A 16,849-nucleotide genomic window follows, 5' to 3' on the forward strand; every position below is an offset into this window, starting at 1 on the left:
ACGCCTGTAATCCCAGCTACTCGGGAGGCTGAGGCAGGAGAATCGCTTGAACCCAGGACGCGGAGGTTGCAGTGAGCCGAGATCATGCCACTGCACTCCAGCCTGGCAACAGAGTGAGACTCCATCTCAAAGAAAAAAAAAAGAAAAAGAAAAAAAGATTATTTTGTTAAGTAGTGGTTTTTAGCCTCTTGACATGCTTCTTATACTTTTTTTTTTCCATCTCTTAGAAGTTTCTTTCTGTGAGGCTAGGTGAATATGAATAATGATGATAGGAAGGATATATTAGTCTGATTGTTTAAGAGCATTTGCAATTTATGAAGTATATCAGGAAATGTAATGTTCTTGAAAAGGAATGGCTAAATCTAATTTAGGAATGAATATTAAAGGTTTAATAATGAAGAAGTAATTAGAAGTTCCGTCTTCTAATCTAAATATAGAATCTCTTCTCTGTACTGGTACTAATTTTTATTATGATGGTTTGGACACAGTCCCATATTCAGCCTCTTTATACTTTATTTTTGAATTATAAATGCCCAAACCTTAAAATTTATTCTGCAAGCGTAAGGATGATTCTTTGTATAGATATACCATTGTATAGATATACCATAATTAATATAGCCATTCTAATGTTAATTACTATTTTAGTAGTTTCGAGGTTAGCTTTTGTTTTTTGCTATTATAAACACTCTGCTGTGAACATTTCTATACACATACCATGGTGAATATATGAGTAGATTTCTCTCTAGAGCGTATATTTAGTTCGGTATTGCTGGTTCATGGAGTGTGTATAGCTTCACCTTCAACAGATAAAGACACACTGTTTTCCCAAGTGGTTGAACCAAGAATGGTATTATTTTAAGATTCTTTACCATAACTTCAAGTATTTACTTAAAGTTTCTGGAGAAAGGGAAAAAAATGAGTTGTACTATGGTATTGGATTTTATTATTAAATGAATTTGAAAATAACATCTAAAAAGAATGGAAACCCATTTTTTTGCAGTCATTGTTTTGTAAAGGTATCTCAATGTGGATGATATAAATTCTATACCATACATATTGAATGATTGGACCTATGACAATTATCCGTGTGGTTTCTTTTCTCTAAAATATTATTTAACAGTACTACAATAACTGTTGTTTAAAATATGTTATATATGTACAAATTTTTTACATATATGTGGCAAAATAAAAGTTTAAATCAGGCATAAAGATATAAAATGAAAAATGAAGTCTACTAATTCCTCTCCCTAAAGATCTGTTTTAGCCGCCTCATTGTTTCTTTTGTTTCCTGAAAAAACATTATATATATTTCTTCATATAAATAAATGGATCATAATGCATATGTTTTTTAATTCACTTTTTAACACCATGTATGATTCTTTCTGCTGAATGCTAAATAATATTGAATTGATTGGGTATATAATAATTTATTCAGGCAGACTGATGGAGATTTAGATTATTTTCCTTTTTTGTTATTATCAGTAATGGATCAGTGAGTACACTGGAAAATGAACCTTGCTATTTTTGAGAGTTTATTCATTTAAATTCCTAGCTATAAAATTACAGTTGAGACAGTACAAGCATTTTTAATTTTGATGCATATGGCAAAACTGCCCTCTAAAAAGGTGTTTTAATTTACATTTCCATCAACTGCTACTTGCCAACATTGTGTGTTGTCAGAATATTTTATCTTTACTATTCTCATAGTTGAAAAATATAACGTATTTTAGTTTGCATTTATTTAATTATGAGTGAAGTTGAGCATGATTTCATTTGTTTTTCTTTCTCTGTCAACTGCCGTTAATATCTTTTGCCTATTTTTCTACCAAGTTGCATTTTTTTTTAGTGATTTGTAAAACTTATAAATTAAATAAATTAATGTTTTTGTCTATTATGTGTTGCAAATATTTTTCCCATTTTGTGGTTAATTTTTATATTTTGTTTATAACTTTTTGTACATAAATTTTAATCTTCATGACTTTCAGGTTATATATAATTTCCAAGTTTCTTAGAAGCCCACTTCCTGTGTTGCCATTTGTCTTGTAAATGTATAATGATAGGTAAATTTAGTTCACATATAACTCAGCCTGTTTTCTTTCTTTTTTTCAAAGAAGTCTGTGAGAACACACCTAGGAAAAAAAAAATCACTGTAGACAGATGAATATGATAAATCTAATGAGTTTGGGTTGTCAAAAAAATGTGTTTAACAATGTGCTTAACATTTAAATGATTCCTATTTCCTTTCTCCTTCAGGCGTCCTAAAAGTCAATAGGTGGGAAAGTTTTATTAGTAAAGAACATTATCTTACCAGACATAAAGTAATCCTTTTCTCCAACCTTCCTTCAAACTGCTGGTCCTCACCTCACCTAAAACACCCTATCAGAGACTAGCAGATGTTCCAGCATCTCTATAAAATTTATTTGGTTAAATGTCGGCATGTGATAAATGAAATGAAATTGATTTATGTGGACTTTTTCTATATTCTATATTTGTCTTAGCATATAATAGATATTTTAATAGAACAGTTAAAATATGATTTTATCAAAACACTTAAGGATATCTAAATGAGTTAGTATATGAATATATAAAAATAGTCCACACGAACCTAGTCCATACTTAGTCCTCAGCTAAAATGACTTCTAGTTAAACCAAACTATAGTAAAGAGACTGAACAAATCTAAATAGCAACACTAAGTAGTGAAGAGCAACTAATCATGCAAGACTTTTTTAGTTTATATTCTTCCTTCCTATATGTTATGAAGCTATGTTAAAATTACTCAGTAAAATTATGTAGTAGAACATCAGATCTTAGCTGCAGCTTTTGTTCAGTAGGCTAGAAACTCAAAGCTACTAGACCATACTTAGTTGGACCCAAGAGATTCCATATTGTCCCCAAAGTAATCTTGCTTTCTCCAGAGCTCTCCAGCTCAGGCCTATATTAAAGCAACATCAGATCAGTTCTGACTGAATTTCATACTTTGAGTTTCTAGGGTTAAAAAGCTTTCATATTAGAGAATTCTGCTAACTGTCCCATATCTGACATTTAAAGATGATCTAGATTTTCTCAAAGATTCCCAATTTTACAGCTTACTGTTTCTAATAGAAGCAGCTTGTTAAATATTTAACTAAATGTTACATAGTTTACATCCTTGTAAACATTTATCTTATAAAGAACTCTTTTAAAAGAAGTCGTAATTTTTAGAAACACTGTTCCATTTATAATGCTGCGAGAAAACTGCTTAGCGAGCTCTACCTCTGGATGTTAAATATCAACTATAATACTTGTTAAATCAATGCATTTTAAAATGTTCTTAAAGTGTTTAAATTTCTTCTGTAAAATGTGTATTTCTTATTAAATTCAGGGATTGATTATGTGTTTATTTATTATTACTATTATTTGAGATAGAGTCTCACTCTGTTGTCCAGGCTGCAGTGCAGTGGCGCTATCTTTTCTCGCTGCAACCTCTGCCTCCCAGGTTCAAGCAATTCTCCATCCTCAGCCTCCTGAGTAGTTGGAACTACAGGCGTGTGCCACCACACCAGGCTAATTTTTGTATTTTTAATAGAGATGGGGTTTCACCGTGTTGGCCAAGCTGATCTCGAACCACTGACCTCAGGTGATCTACCTGCCTTGGCCTCCCGAAGTGTTGGGATTACAGCCAACTGTACACTGCGCCTAGCCAAATTCTGGGATAATTTTAAAACATTTTGGACTGTAGTAATAAAATTTTATAGAACATGATATAGTTTATGCATCCACCAAAGAAAATGTCAAGTTACCAAATTAGTTAGAAGATGACTATAGAGTAAGTTATCACTTACCTGGCCCATACCGTAAATCAATCCTTCTGCATATCAGAATTTTTTAAATAGCTGAATAATAATTTTTTAAACGTTAAGATTTTAAACTGCGTTTAGAAATCCCTATGAGGTGATGTAACTATTATTTCCTCTACTCTTTAAGATAATACTGAAAATACTTTAGCACTTGGCTCAGATGAACTTTTGAAATGATATAACTATCATAAAATCCGAAGGCCACTATAGATACAAATTTAGATTATTGGATCACAGTGCTCCATGATTCTCTTGTGTTTCTCTATGTGTTGTAATCAGAGGCATTGACTTTGTTCCAAACTATCTTTTCTTAAATATTTGTAACTTGTAATAGCAAACAGCCTTGGAAGATTGCGATAATGTCTTCCTGCAGAGCAAAGAGCAGGTGTGCTTACTGTCCCTTATAAAAGATTTGGGTGCCCTAAGCTCATTATCCTCTCCTGTAACACAGCTGCTGTGCATGCTGGTGTCACCTGGCTCCCTCCTTATTACCTGGTGGAAATTGGGGCATAAGGAATTGGTACTAATACTGATGTTCTGATGACTGCTATTGCTGTAAATAACAAAGTCCTTTGTTTCTTACGCTGGATTATCCTGTCTCCCCCTAGCATCCATGAAATTGTAGCAAGCTAATTTATTAGTCTGCAACTAGGGTAAAACTCAGACATTTACAGGTCTTGGCAAGAAGATATAGGATAGTCATCAGCAAACTTTTTCTGTACAGGGCCAGATCAATAATACATGGTCTCTGTCACATATGTTTCTTTAATTTTTTTTCAACCCTTTAAAAATGTAAAGCCCTTTCTTAGCTTACAGGCCATCTGAAACCAGTCTTTGGGTTATATTTTGTTCATGGGATATAGGTTGCCGGCCTCTAATGTAGATCATGGGATCAAATGACTATTCTCCCCCAGAAAGTTCCCCAGAACTTCTCTCAAAATTATAATGGCTTGCTTTTTAAACATGCTTTTCTCATGACTATAATAAAATGAAACATGTATTGTTGCACGTCTGCTTGAAAATAAAATATGACTGCAAAATTAATTAGATAATAAAAAGAAACAGTAGTATCTTCCTAAGTGATTTTTATATAACCTCAAGATAATTCAGAGGGCAAAATGCAATTAAAATTGCATCCAAAAAGAAAACAAGAAAGGAAGACAATAAAACAGAAAGCACTTCATAAAATGGTAGATTTAAATACAAATATTTCAATACGTTAAATGTAAAAGAAGAAAATACTTCATTAAGTGACAAAGTCAATGCTATACTGTTTACAAGCATGATGTTTAAATTGTAAGACTCCAGACAGAGAGGAAATCTGGCCAAACTCATCCTTTTATCAGGAACCCACTCCAGTGATAACTAACCCACTCCCATCATAATGGCTTTGATCTATTCGTAAGGGTTCTGCCCTCTTGAGCTAATTGCCTCTTGAAGACCCCACTTCTTAATACTATTACAATTGTAACTACCCAATGGGTTCATTTTGCCCACTGTCCAGATAGAGCCTATTATCAAGACATGGGAATTGTAATAGAGAGTTTAATACATGTTAGATCAAGCTAAACAGGAGACAGGAATTTTATTATTACTTAAATCAGCCTCCCTGAAAATTCGGAGGCTATTTGAGGATAGTTTGACAGGCAGGGGTTTAGGGATTAGGAAGTGCTGATCAGTTGGGGATGCAATCATAGGGGTGTGGAAAACAGCCCTCCTGCACTGTGTCTGCTTCTGTGTGGGGGCCATAGGACTGGTTGAATCCAGAATTGCAGGTCCAGATGGGGCTATCTGGTAGTCAGAAGTGCAAAAGCCTGAAAAGACATCTCAAAAAATCAATACAGGAGTCATCGAAGAAGTTAACAAATTTCGTGACTTCTGGAATAATGGCTGGTAATCATTTATACCTGTATTTTAGCAGGATTCAGGCCCCTGTCATCTTCGTAATCTGGTGGCCTTTCATTAGTTTTATAAAGGTGGTTTAGTTTTGAAGAAGTGTTATTTTCATTTAAACTATAAGTTAAATTTATCCCAAAGTTAGCTTGGCCTACACCCGGGAATGATCAAGGGCAGTTTGAGGTTAAAGGCAAGATGGCGTTGGTTAGATCGGATCTCTTTCACTGTCATAATTCTCTCAGTTATAATTTTTGCAAAGGCACTTTCACAATGGCAATTAAATTTCAACATGAGTTTTGGCAGAGACATTCAAACCATAGCAGCAAACTATAAGGTAAAAGCATTTGTAAAAATAAAATGTATGCTTCATAATGACAAAAATACTAAGCCACCATGAGGGTATAAAATATATGTGTATCTAATTATATAGCATCAACATATACAAAACATTACTCTGAACTGGGTCATGTGCACGCTACGAGGACTCGCTATGGATGAGAAGAGTCAGGGTCAGCCTCACCAGGACCTCATAGCATAGGAAATAATAATTCTTCAAAGGGATGGATGCTGGTAAACAAACTGAACCGCATCATGAAGTCCTTTTCATTTTATCATTTTCATCTATAGCAGTGCTTTTCAACTTAGGCTGCCTTACAGAATCAGTTAGTGATCTTTTTAAAAATACTGATGCAGAGACCTTCCCTAGACCAATTAAATCAGAATCTTGGAGGAAGTGAGGAGGACATTGATATTATTGTTTAAGCTCTCCAGGTGATTTTAATGTGCTGTTTCAGTGTTGAGAAGCACTGAGTTACTATGTAAATCATCGAGGTAATATTTAGGACAGTAAATAGCAAAAATATTTATAGATATTAATCTGTTTTTCCATGTGAGTTTTGTAGTTACCCAACATAAAAACTGTTGTTTTTTAAATACAGATCATTACAACCTGTGATTCCAATTAAAGATTTTAAAGAGAAGAGTTTAATCCTGCAACAACTGGTTAGCCCTTCTTAATTTAGGAGTACCTTTACAAGTTCTTGATCACCAAGGTAATCAAAGTTAAGTTAGCTACATTACCACATGAAAAACAATCAGCTGGTTCACACAACTGCTTTAAACCCATAGGAAATTGATTCATTAGCATTTCCTAGATTAGAAATTGGCCAACACTATTATCAACAATATAGGTGATACGTGGTGCTCTACAAGGAATTTTCTGAAAGATACCTACTTTCTCATTAGTTATAACTACATTTTAAATGCTATCTCTTTCTCAAAAGCCAAAGCTACCCTTCTGGAAGTACAAAGGATCAGACTTCAGGCAGGACTGTCATGTGATGTCATGTGTCAAGTTCTATAACTTCAGATAATTCAACTTGCAATGGCAACAGCCATTTCTGAGTTCTAACACCATTTTAGTAGACAGATGCTAATATTGTACTAATAGACGCTAATATTGGGTTAATCCAATATGTTATGCTAACCCTTTGTAAGGAGTAAAAATGGCCATTCTCTTTTTTTTTTGAGACGGGGTCTCGCTCTGTTGCCCAGGCTGGAGTGCAGTGGCACGAGCTCAGCTCACTGCAAGCTCCGCCTCCTGGGTTCATGCCATTCTCCTGTTTCAGCCTCCCAAGTAGCTGGGACTACAGGCACCCACCACCACCCCTGGCTAATTTTTTGTATTTTTTAGTAGAGATGGGGTTTCACTGTGTTAGCCAGGGTGGTCTGGATCTCCTGACCTCATGATCTGCCTGCCTTGGCCTCCCAAAGTGCTAGGATTACAGGCGTGAGCCACCGCATCTAGTCTTTTTTTTTTAGACAGGGTCTTGCTCTGTCACCCAGGCTGGAGTACCGTGAGGTGAACATGGCTTACTGCAGCCTCAAGTGATCCCCCTGCCTCAGTCTCCCAAGTACCTGGGACCACAGGCATGCACCACTACACCCAGCTAATTTTTAAAAATTTTCTGTAGAGACAGGATCTCACTTTGTTGCCCAGGCTGGTCTCAAGCTCAAGTGATCCTCCTGTCTCAGCCTCCCAAAGAGCTGGGATTACAGGCAAGAGCCACCATGCCCAGCCCATTCTCTCTTTTAATGTTAGTATAACTATACATTTGTAAGCAGCAGCATGGCATAGTGAAAAGTAACTTTTAGGATCAGATATGCCTGGAATTAAATTCCATTTGCTATTTATCAACTGTGTGGTCTTGAGCAGATTAGCCTGTTAGTGCCTCACTTTCCTCCACTGTAAAATAAGAATACAACCCATCTTGCAGTGTTGTGAGGATTAGGAATGATAGCTATCAACCTTCTGCCATTTTGCTTCAGAATTTTACAAAATTATACAAGGAAAAAAAATGAGTAACTATATTCTCCTTACAATCAAATTTAGAATTACAAAATATGAAATTATTTGCTGACCCTATCCCTTCCCATCTTGCCAGTAGTAACCACTAATGTTAGTTTGGTACATACTGATAGACTAAATATACAAACGGACAAGGACCAGACCGTATATGTCAATAGAACTCGGACACACAACCTCTGCAGCAACCAGCCTGGGAAGCCAAACCACAAGCTCTGATACAATTGGTTCTGAAGTGTCGGTGCTTGGTCAATGACTGTCAGCTTTTAACTCAGGACCAACCAGACAAAGCCGAATGTACTCCCCAAACCAATCACATAAGATGGCTCACTTGTAATTACCCACCTCTAGCTTCCCAAATCAAATTTCCAATTGTAGCATTTGTGAATCTTCCCTCTTTTCCCTATAAAGCTTTTCATTTCTGCCTTGGCTGCCTGTGAGTATCTGCCAAACACAAGTGATGGTGTTTGACTCCCTTGTTTTAGTAAGCAATGAATAAATAGCCTCTGATTGTTCTCATTTTGGGTGGTCTCTGTTTATTTCCATGGTATGGTTCCAGTCTTTTTATTGTGGAAATATAGATGGACATTTATATGTGTATATCCTTGGGAAATATATACCATTTTGTGGATTTTTAAAAGCAAAAATGTTACATGTATTGTTTTATATCTTTTTTTTTTTTTCTCAAAAATGTCCAGGAAGTCTATGCATGTTAATTCATCTCGATTATTTTGACTGGAGGGAGGTAGTATTATTTGTCTTGGTGTCTTTAGCACAGCTCTGTGGTGCTGCCTACTTCAGTGCTTGCTTTCCTGTCTGTGTCTATCACAGAGACGTTCTTTTTACCTTTACACCCCCATCCTACTTCCCTTTCACCCGAATCCCCAGCTTACTCCTTTAATACGTATCCTTTGAACTGCAGTCAATTCACCATGAGCTTAGCTGGCTGTCTTCTTCCTTCATGGCTGCTAGTAATGACTGTTCAGTGGCTGTTTCTTCAGCTGTGCAAAGTTGGAACATGTCTGAGAGTTCGATGGCATTGGTTTCTGGTTGGTATATGTCTTGTTTTTTGCCTGTTCAATTTCCTCATTACTGACTGTGAGAAACTACAAGTCTTACTCATACTGGATTCTTTCACCTTGAGTCAGTTTTCAGTTGTATGTAAGAAATTTTTTCCAATGAATTAAACATACCAACCTTAGAAACTGGCTTGTGAAGGAAGTAAAATAAAGTCAAATGCTTCATGTATCTTTGCTTTTACCAAATAATTTAGGTAAATCTTGCAGTCACCCAAATAATGGCCCCCCTGGTAAATACCAAAACATTCAGAATTAGGACACCTGATGGTAAGGTCTAAGAAGAATCACTTTTAAGATCTGCCCATTTGCATGGGCTGCTAAAGCCTCTAGACCATATAAGAAAAATTTAATGAAGTGATACTAGTGTAGACTCTGGGATAATATAGCTTGCATGTGTTTTTTGTTGTTGTTGTTTTGTTTTGCTTTGAGACAGAGTATTGCTCTGTCTCCCAGACTGGAGTGCAGCGGTGTGATCTTGGCTCCTGCAACCTCCGCCTTCTGGGTTCAAGCGATTCTTGTGCCTCAGCCTCCAGAGTAGCTGGGATTACAGGCATGTGCCACCACACCCAGCTAATTTTTGTATTTTTAGTAGGGACAGGGTTTCGCCATGTTGGCCAGGCTGGCCTCATGTGATCTGTCTGCCTTGGCCTCCCAAACTGCTGGGATTATAGGTGTGAGCCACCGTGCCTTGCCTAACCTGCATTTGAATCCTCATTCCTGTGGTTTAATGAACTTGGGCAAATTTTATAACTTCTTTGAGTCTAAGTTTTCTCATGTTTATAATGAAGATGAACTTACTTACCTTTGTAAGTAATGTTTGTTGGAGAGGAAAATCTTTTCCTCTACCCTCTTAGGTTCAGTTCTTGAGGGCCTGGGAATTAAACTTAGACAAAACATAGATTTTTATTCATGCAGGAGCACACAGAAAAATGTGACTCTAAACAACTAAAGATGGGGATTTATATACCTATCTTAATAGGGGAGAGGTAACTTAACGGGGGACAAGAAGGGGTAGTAAAGGCTTCTATGTAGGGAAGAACAAATGAGTATTTAGGGGAAGAAATGAAAAAGAAGAAAGTTTGTGATAATGTTTGTTTATGCAGGTGCAAGTGGTCTTCTCTGTCTTCTTTCTGGCCAGTAAAATTCTCCGGAAGAGGAAATTTATGGCAGCCTCACTCCCAGTAGTTTCTGCATTTAGTGAGATAAGGTAAGTTCTGAGAAGGCTTTTTTCTGCATCTGTTGAATTTCAAATGTCTTTAGAATAATCTCTATATCAACTCTGGGGGTCTCAGTGAGTCCCCACAAGTTGTTGTGATAATAACTAAGATAATATGGCAAAACTGTAAAGTTAGCACTCCACAAATATTTGCTTTTATTATTATTTGAAAACTAGTCTTTCTACCTTGATGCCAGTAGCAGATGGGAAATTATGGTGATTTTTATTTCTAACATTGATCCATTTTACAGATCAGCCAGTCTGCTTAATTCCTGGGTCGTCATTTCCTATGTAGTTACCCAAGGGCTGATTAATTGCTTTTTCTCATATTCAGTTAAACTCCCCATCTAAATTTTCCAAATTAATTTCTTCCTGACTGTTGACTTAGAATTCATTGCAGTTGTCCTAAATAATTTGAGCAACTCAAGAAAATTAACATCTGCTGAGATCTGTTTCTACCTTTCCTAAGTTTCTCTTCATTCCCTTTCAATACTCTGGGATGTCACTCAAGGTTCTTTTTAAACCTATATCCACTTCACCTCATTTGGCTTTTTGCCCATCAGAGGTGAAACAGAAGAGTGAAATCTTTGCTTGTGGAATCCTCTCATGTCATCAATTGTTTATAAATGTTTAGTATTTAAAGGGCCACTAAGGGCCAGTGGAGAAAATGAATCTTATGGATGGATATGATCGTTTTTTGCTACTTAATAATGTCATGGACTTTCATATGAGATTTCTGTAATTGGAATGAGAAAAATCCTAATAAGTTTAGGATGAGTCAGAAGATTTGTGCAATGGAGTGAATGTGTGCTTCCCAAATTTCATATGTTGAAACTATAATCCCAATGTGATAGTAGTTGGTGGAAGGGCCTTTGGACAGTGGAGCCCTCATGAATGGGATTAGTGCTCTTAAAAGAAGAGACCAGAGAGCTAGCTAGCTGTCTTTCCACCATATGAGGGTACAACGAGAAGCTGGCAGTCTGCAACCAGAAGAGGACCCTCACCAGTCCCTCACCATTCTAGCACCCTGATCTCAGACTTCAGTCTCCAGAACTGTGAGAAATAAATTTCTATTGTTTATGTCATCCAGTTTATAGTACTTCGTTATAGAAGCTCAAATTGACTAAGATAATTTGGATATTAGGTTATGTTGCTTGCAGGAGGTATGTAACTTCTTGAAACATGTATACTCTCTGTGTTGTGTTCTGCTGCCTAAATCCACCAGATAAATACTCGGTTTACTTTGCTTGGGAAAACTGTTACTCAAATGTTCTCTGTACAAATGCAGAAGAGTAAGAACAGGCTAATTATTTCCCCATTTTATATCAGTAATTGCTATTTTATTTGTCAGTAAGTGTTTCATTATGATTTAAACAATTGGTATAAGTATAAATATAATTATTTACTAGTTGCTAAAAGTATATGCTGCGTCTTATGAAAATACATTTAAAAAACACTTGAATTGGTCATTTGACATGAAAGCATCATTCGATTTTGAATTCAGAGACTAAGTTGCCAAAAGAGGAAAATATTTAATACCATTCCCTGAAGGCTAGTAAGTTTATAATTAGCGGGATCACCAGAGGGAGTAAATTTAGAGCTGAAAACCGCTCACTGATTCTGTAGTATACTTGAATAAAATAAGATCACTGTCCATTTAGCTGGCCAAATTGCTTGACACAATATGGAAGAAGGAACTAGTTTGGCAGCCTTGGGAAATATGATTATTATAAAAAATTTTAATATTTTTAATTAAACAAACCATCAATTCATTTTAAAACCAGGATATTTCCTCATTTGATTAAGTTTTTCATACTAGAAAATTAGAATTGTGACTATGTGTATCAGAATAGAGATCAACTTTAGGCTCTTTTTGATATGGAATTTGTTCCTGGTTTACTGGCAGCTATTTCAAGACTTGGGGTTCTAGAAGACCTTTTTCTTAAATTTTCTCTATCTCCTAGGAAAGAAGTTGAACCCTAAAATGTCATTTAAAAGAGTGCCAACTCAAATTAGAACATCATTTACAATAAAGGACAGTAGGTAAGCTTTACAACTGTAATTACCTGGGTAATTCAGGATAGGAAGCATGAATTTTTCTAAACTGTCAAAGATAATTAAGAGGTTATGGACTCAGCCTGAATTATCCCAGTGGTTCACTGTACAATTCAAATATACATGGTGACTCTAACTCCATACTTACAATTTTAAGGCTAATTTTGGAAAAAAATTGCCTTTGCAAGCTTTGAGATACATTACTTAAAACTGCAGAGCCTCTTCTTGAAGACCACTGAAGCTAACTAGCATATATTTCCTTGCTTGATGAGGTCTTCAAGAGCCTGATGATTATTCCTAGGTTCACGTATTATACACAGCTAACCATTTGTCCCATAGCACCTTATTTTCTCCAGCTAACAGATGAATAGTCTGAAAAATCTGTTCTCTTAATTGAACAACTGTCTCACTCAGAACTCACTGGGATAAAGCCAATTGTTCACAAGACAGGGAAGTCAGGAAGGGGCTTGACTTCTGAATGACTGAAGATCCGTATCTTAGCACAGAGAGTTTGACATAAAAGGGTCTCATGAACTCTAGGTAAGGCAGGTAGCTAACCTTGAAAGCCTGATCAGAAGTGACACCTGGATGGCCTGTCCCTACTGGCCTGCTATTCAAGGGGAGAGGTGAGGCAAGAGCCCAGTAAGGAGGCCTGGCAAAGGTGAGGCAAGATGCATTTCTCTTGGGGTATCGGAATAGAATGGAAAACAGGACCAAGGCAGAAGCTCAGTTAGACAAACCAGTGCCACAGACTCAACCAAGATTGAATTCTGTTACCATAGACACCAAGGAGCCACACAGAACTACTCTCCAGCTTCCCCAAACCTGCTTTTCTGCTTTTCCTGTCTCAGTAAATGGCACCACCATCCATTTTCCCCAGGTCTCCCATGCTAGACATGTTACTTTTTCTATCTCTCAGCTCCAAATGTCTGCTCTCTGCTTTCATAATAAAGTTTGACTGCATATTAAAAGTGTAGCAAAAACATTGGCAGACTAAAAGCTGGTTTCATTTCCTTAAAGGTAAAAAGAACTTAAGTTTTACAAATATGGGACCCATCTCCACACTTTGAAGGGGGTCGGAAATATTTATTTTATGTCCTGAGTTTACAAATAAGGGGTGATACTCCTCCTCATAGATTTATTAGAATCTCCCTTCTAATACTAAAAATAAAGGGGAAAATTCCATATTAAAACAGGCTAATTGTTTATATCCAGCATACAGATATAGGCTGGAAAAGTTTTATTTTTGAAGGAAAGTATTTATGTAATTTCCAAACATAAGAAAAATAATGGGCTTTGCTCTCTTTTTTTGCTGGTTAGTTTTGCTAATTACTTGAGCCTTCTGGCAAGAACATTGAAATGATAATTTTATCAGTTTAGTCACCTTTTGTCATATGTGAAAAATGAGTTACTGACATTTGTCAATCAGTCTTTGCCTTATTCCTCTGGTTGATGTGAAACAAAGTGGTGCAGAGAATTTTAGACTGTTGCTGCCATTTGTGCTCCAAATGATAGCATATTCCTGGTTTTCAATAACCAGATAATGATGGACTTTTCTTGCCCGTGCCACCAAATATCATTCCTAATAAAACACCAAAGTTTATCATCTTGTGGTAAACATAGAGAAACTCTATTCAAGATTGGTGCACATTGGCCGGGCGCGGTGGCTCACGCTTGTAATCCCAGCACTTTGGGAGGCCGAGGCAGGCGGATCACGAGGTCAGGAGATCGAGACCACGGTGAAACCCCGTCTCTACTAAAAATACAAAAAAATTAGCCGGACGTGGTGGCGGGCGTCTGTAGTCCCAGCTACTCAGAGAGGCTGAGGCAGGAGAATGGCGTGAACCCGGGAGGTGGAGCTTGCAATGAGCCGAGATTGCACCACTGCACTCCAGCCTGGGTGACAGAGCGAAACTCCGACTCAAAAAAAAAAAAAAAAAAAAAAAAAGATTGGTGCACATCTACTTGTAATTAGAATGAGTTAATGAGGCTAAGCATTCTAAATGTCCTGCTTCACAGCAGGTACTATGGGGAATTGAGTTCATTTGGTAATATATTTTGATTTTGTCTGATTTCTAATGAGACTGATGAACTACCCCCTAAACATTTTTATTAGCACATAGTATGTGTCAGCTCTTGGGGTTGATACCATGAAGAGTAAGATACAATCTCACTACCTAGAAATGAGTCTACCCAAATAGAGATTCTTTTTAATGTTTTCACCCCATGAAAATATTTTTGAGGCGATTCTACTGAAGAAGCAATGGAGACATCCTTTGGAGGTTAACAGTATTCCTTTGAGTGGTGTGATTAAAGGTGCTTTTATATTTTCCAAGTTTTTAGTTTGTTTGTTTTGCAGAAAATGTATTTAATGTTCTATAAGTGGGAAAATAAAGATTTTTTAAAGTGATAAACAAGGACTTATATTCTTTTTCACAATAGAATGCTTAGTGAATATTTGTTAAATGAATGAGTATATTTTTCAAATTCTCTAACTTTTTTCCTAGTGTCTTTAAAAACAATAAGGGCATTTATTTTAGGTCTAAATAACTCCCCAAATTTCCTTTAAGGGAGGTATTCTGAAAACTTTATCTTCAACATTTGAAAACCCCTGATGATAAGTAAAGAGCTTGATATATTCTGTGGATGTTATATTTTACCCAAAGGATAAAGAAGGTGAATTTTTTTCCCCTTCTCATTTTTAGAACATTCTCAAAATAAACACTATTTGCATGTAGGACATAAACACAGCCTGAGTGTCATCATCTAACCTGAACTAATATGAATTGCTAAAGTTTTTCCAAACTATCTTGATGGAATAGATTAGAGAAGAGAATGCAAAAAAAAAAAGTCTATCTAAGCTGTAGAGTGTAAAGATAAGTATGTAATGAAAAGCAACCTTAAGTTACTGGAACAATTTGATCTTAATCTACAGATGGAAGATTTCAAATCATAGTCTAGCTTAGATGGCTGGACTGTGAGGGCTAATGAGCCCAGTGTTCCAAACTTAGATAGTCCATTCACCTTCTTTATTTTTTTTAGCCAGTGACTGTGTTGCTAAACTGGTCAAACTTCCTACATAGAGGTTCCATGGTCTTGAGGAAAACGATGTAATAGAAACACAATTTAATCAGGAGAAAAGAGTTCAAAATATAAGCTTTAATAATAGTGGGTGGGAATGCTTTGACATCAATACTGGGAGCAGATCCAGAGAGGGCTGGTCATAGTTTTTGGCAAAATTCCAGAGAGTTAACTATATGACATGAATTTTACTAAATTAGTCAATTTATTGAGAAAATAGAACTGGAAATATTTAAGATTTTAACATCATGAGAAAATTGAATGTGAATGATTGAATGATTCGTTTAGCAAGTGTCTTAATTCTACTGAATGGATATATGTTACTGAGACATTTAGAGTCCTACTGAAGAAACAAGAGACCCACACAACAAACTAAATAAAAGGTGTATTATATGCCTTTTATGAACCAGTCAAGTCCTCTTTCTGCCTTGTCTTGCTCTAGAAGCTGCTATAATAGGTTTGGACCAGCATCTTGTTGATACAACTGGACAACAGTCACCTAAGCCCCAAACATTTACCTACCACTTCCCATGTCTTTGTTTTTTATTTGCTTGTCTCTTGCCTGTGCAGAACTTCTCTAATGCCATGGTGGAGGCCAGCAGAACTGCTCAGACACACGCATGTGCAATCAGGAAGTGCAGGGGAGGTATTGCCAGTAGGGTCATCTTTAATCAATGGAGGCCAGGAACTCATAAATAAATATTTTTTCTTTTCACCTCTCAGGTGGATTTTCTGAGATGCATTTCATAAGACTCATTATAAGATCCTGGTGAGACCTAGCATCAGTTACCCATAGTGGTGGCCAATTCAATAAGGCATTTTTGAACTCATTCTCCCTCCTTCTCTGTCCTACTCTCTTAGGCTGTCAGATATGCTTCTTGGGATTATTGCCCAGATAAACTACCAATATGCAAGCCTATGTCTTAGCCTTATTTTGAAAGACTAATGTCAGACCAGGGGAAGGAGAAATCAGTGTGATAATGAAGCTGTAGCCTAAGAACAGTAATTGCAAAGAGAAGTGAAAAGATAGATTTGAGAGATAGAATCAATATAAGAGGCCGGGCGCGGTGGCTCACGCCTGTAATCCCAGCACTTTGGGAGGCCAAGGCAGGCAGATCACGAGGTCAGGAGATGGAGACCATCCTGGCTAATAAGGCGAAACCCCGTCTCTACGAAAAAATACATAAATTAGCCGGGTGTGGTGGCAGGCACCTGTAGTCCCAGCTACTCGGGAGGCTGAGGCAGGAGAATGGCATGAACCTAGGAGGCAGAGCTTGCAGTGAGCCAAGATTGTGCCACTGCACTCCAGCCAGGGCAACA

The 16,849-nt window shown here is 36.7% G+C and overlaps 1 long non-coding RNA gene across 1 annotated transcript in view; it reads left to right on the forward strand.

The window, feature by feature from the left end:
- LOC116470869 (uncharacterized) overlaps window positions 1–16,849 on the forward strand; it is a 143,755-nt gene that overhangs the window by 10,588 nt on the left and 116,318 nt on the right. The window contains exon 2 of the long non-coding RNA XR_004248674.2: window positions 10,281–10,384. This is a non-coding gene — a long non-coding RNA (uncharacterized LOC116470869). The remainder of the gene's footprint in view (window positions 1–10,280; window positions 10,385–16,849) is intronic.

The sequence above is a fragment of the Hylobates moloch genome, unplaced genomic scaffold, assembly GCF_009828535.3.
Source record: "Hylobates moloch isolate HMO894 unplaced genomic scaffold, HMol_V3 SCAFFOLD_6, whole genome shotgun sequence".
Lineage (NCBI taxonomy): Eukaryota > Metazoa > Chordata > Mammalia > Primates > Hylobatidae > Hylobates > Hylobates moloch.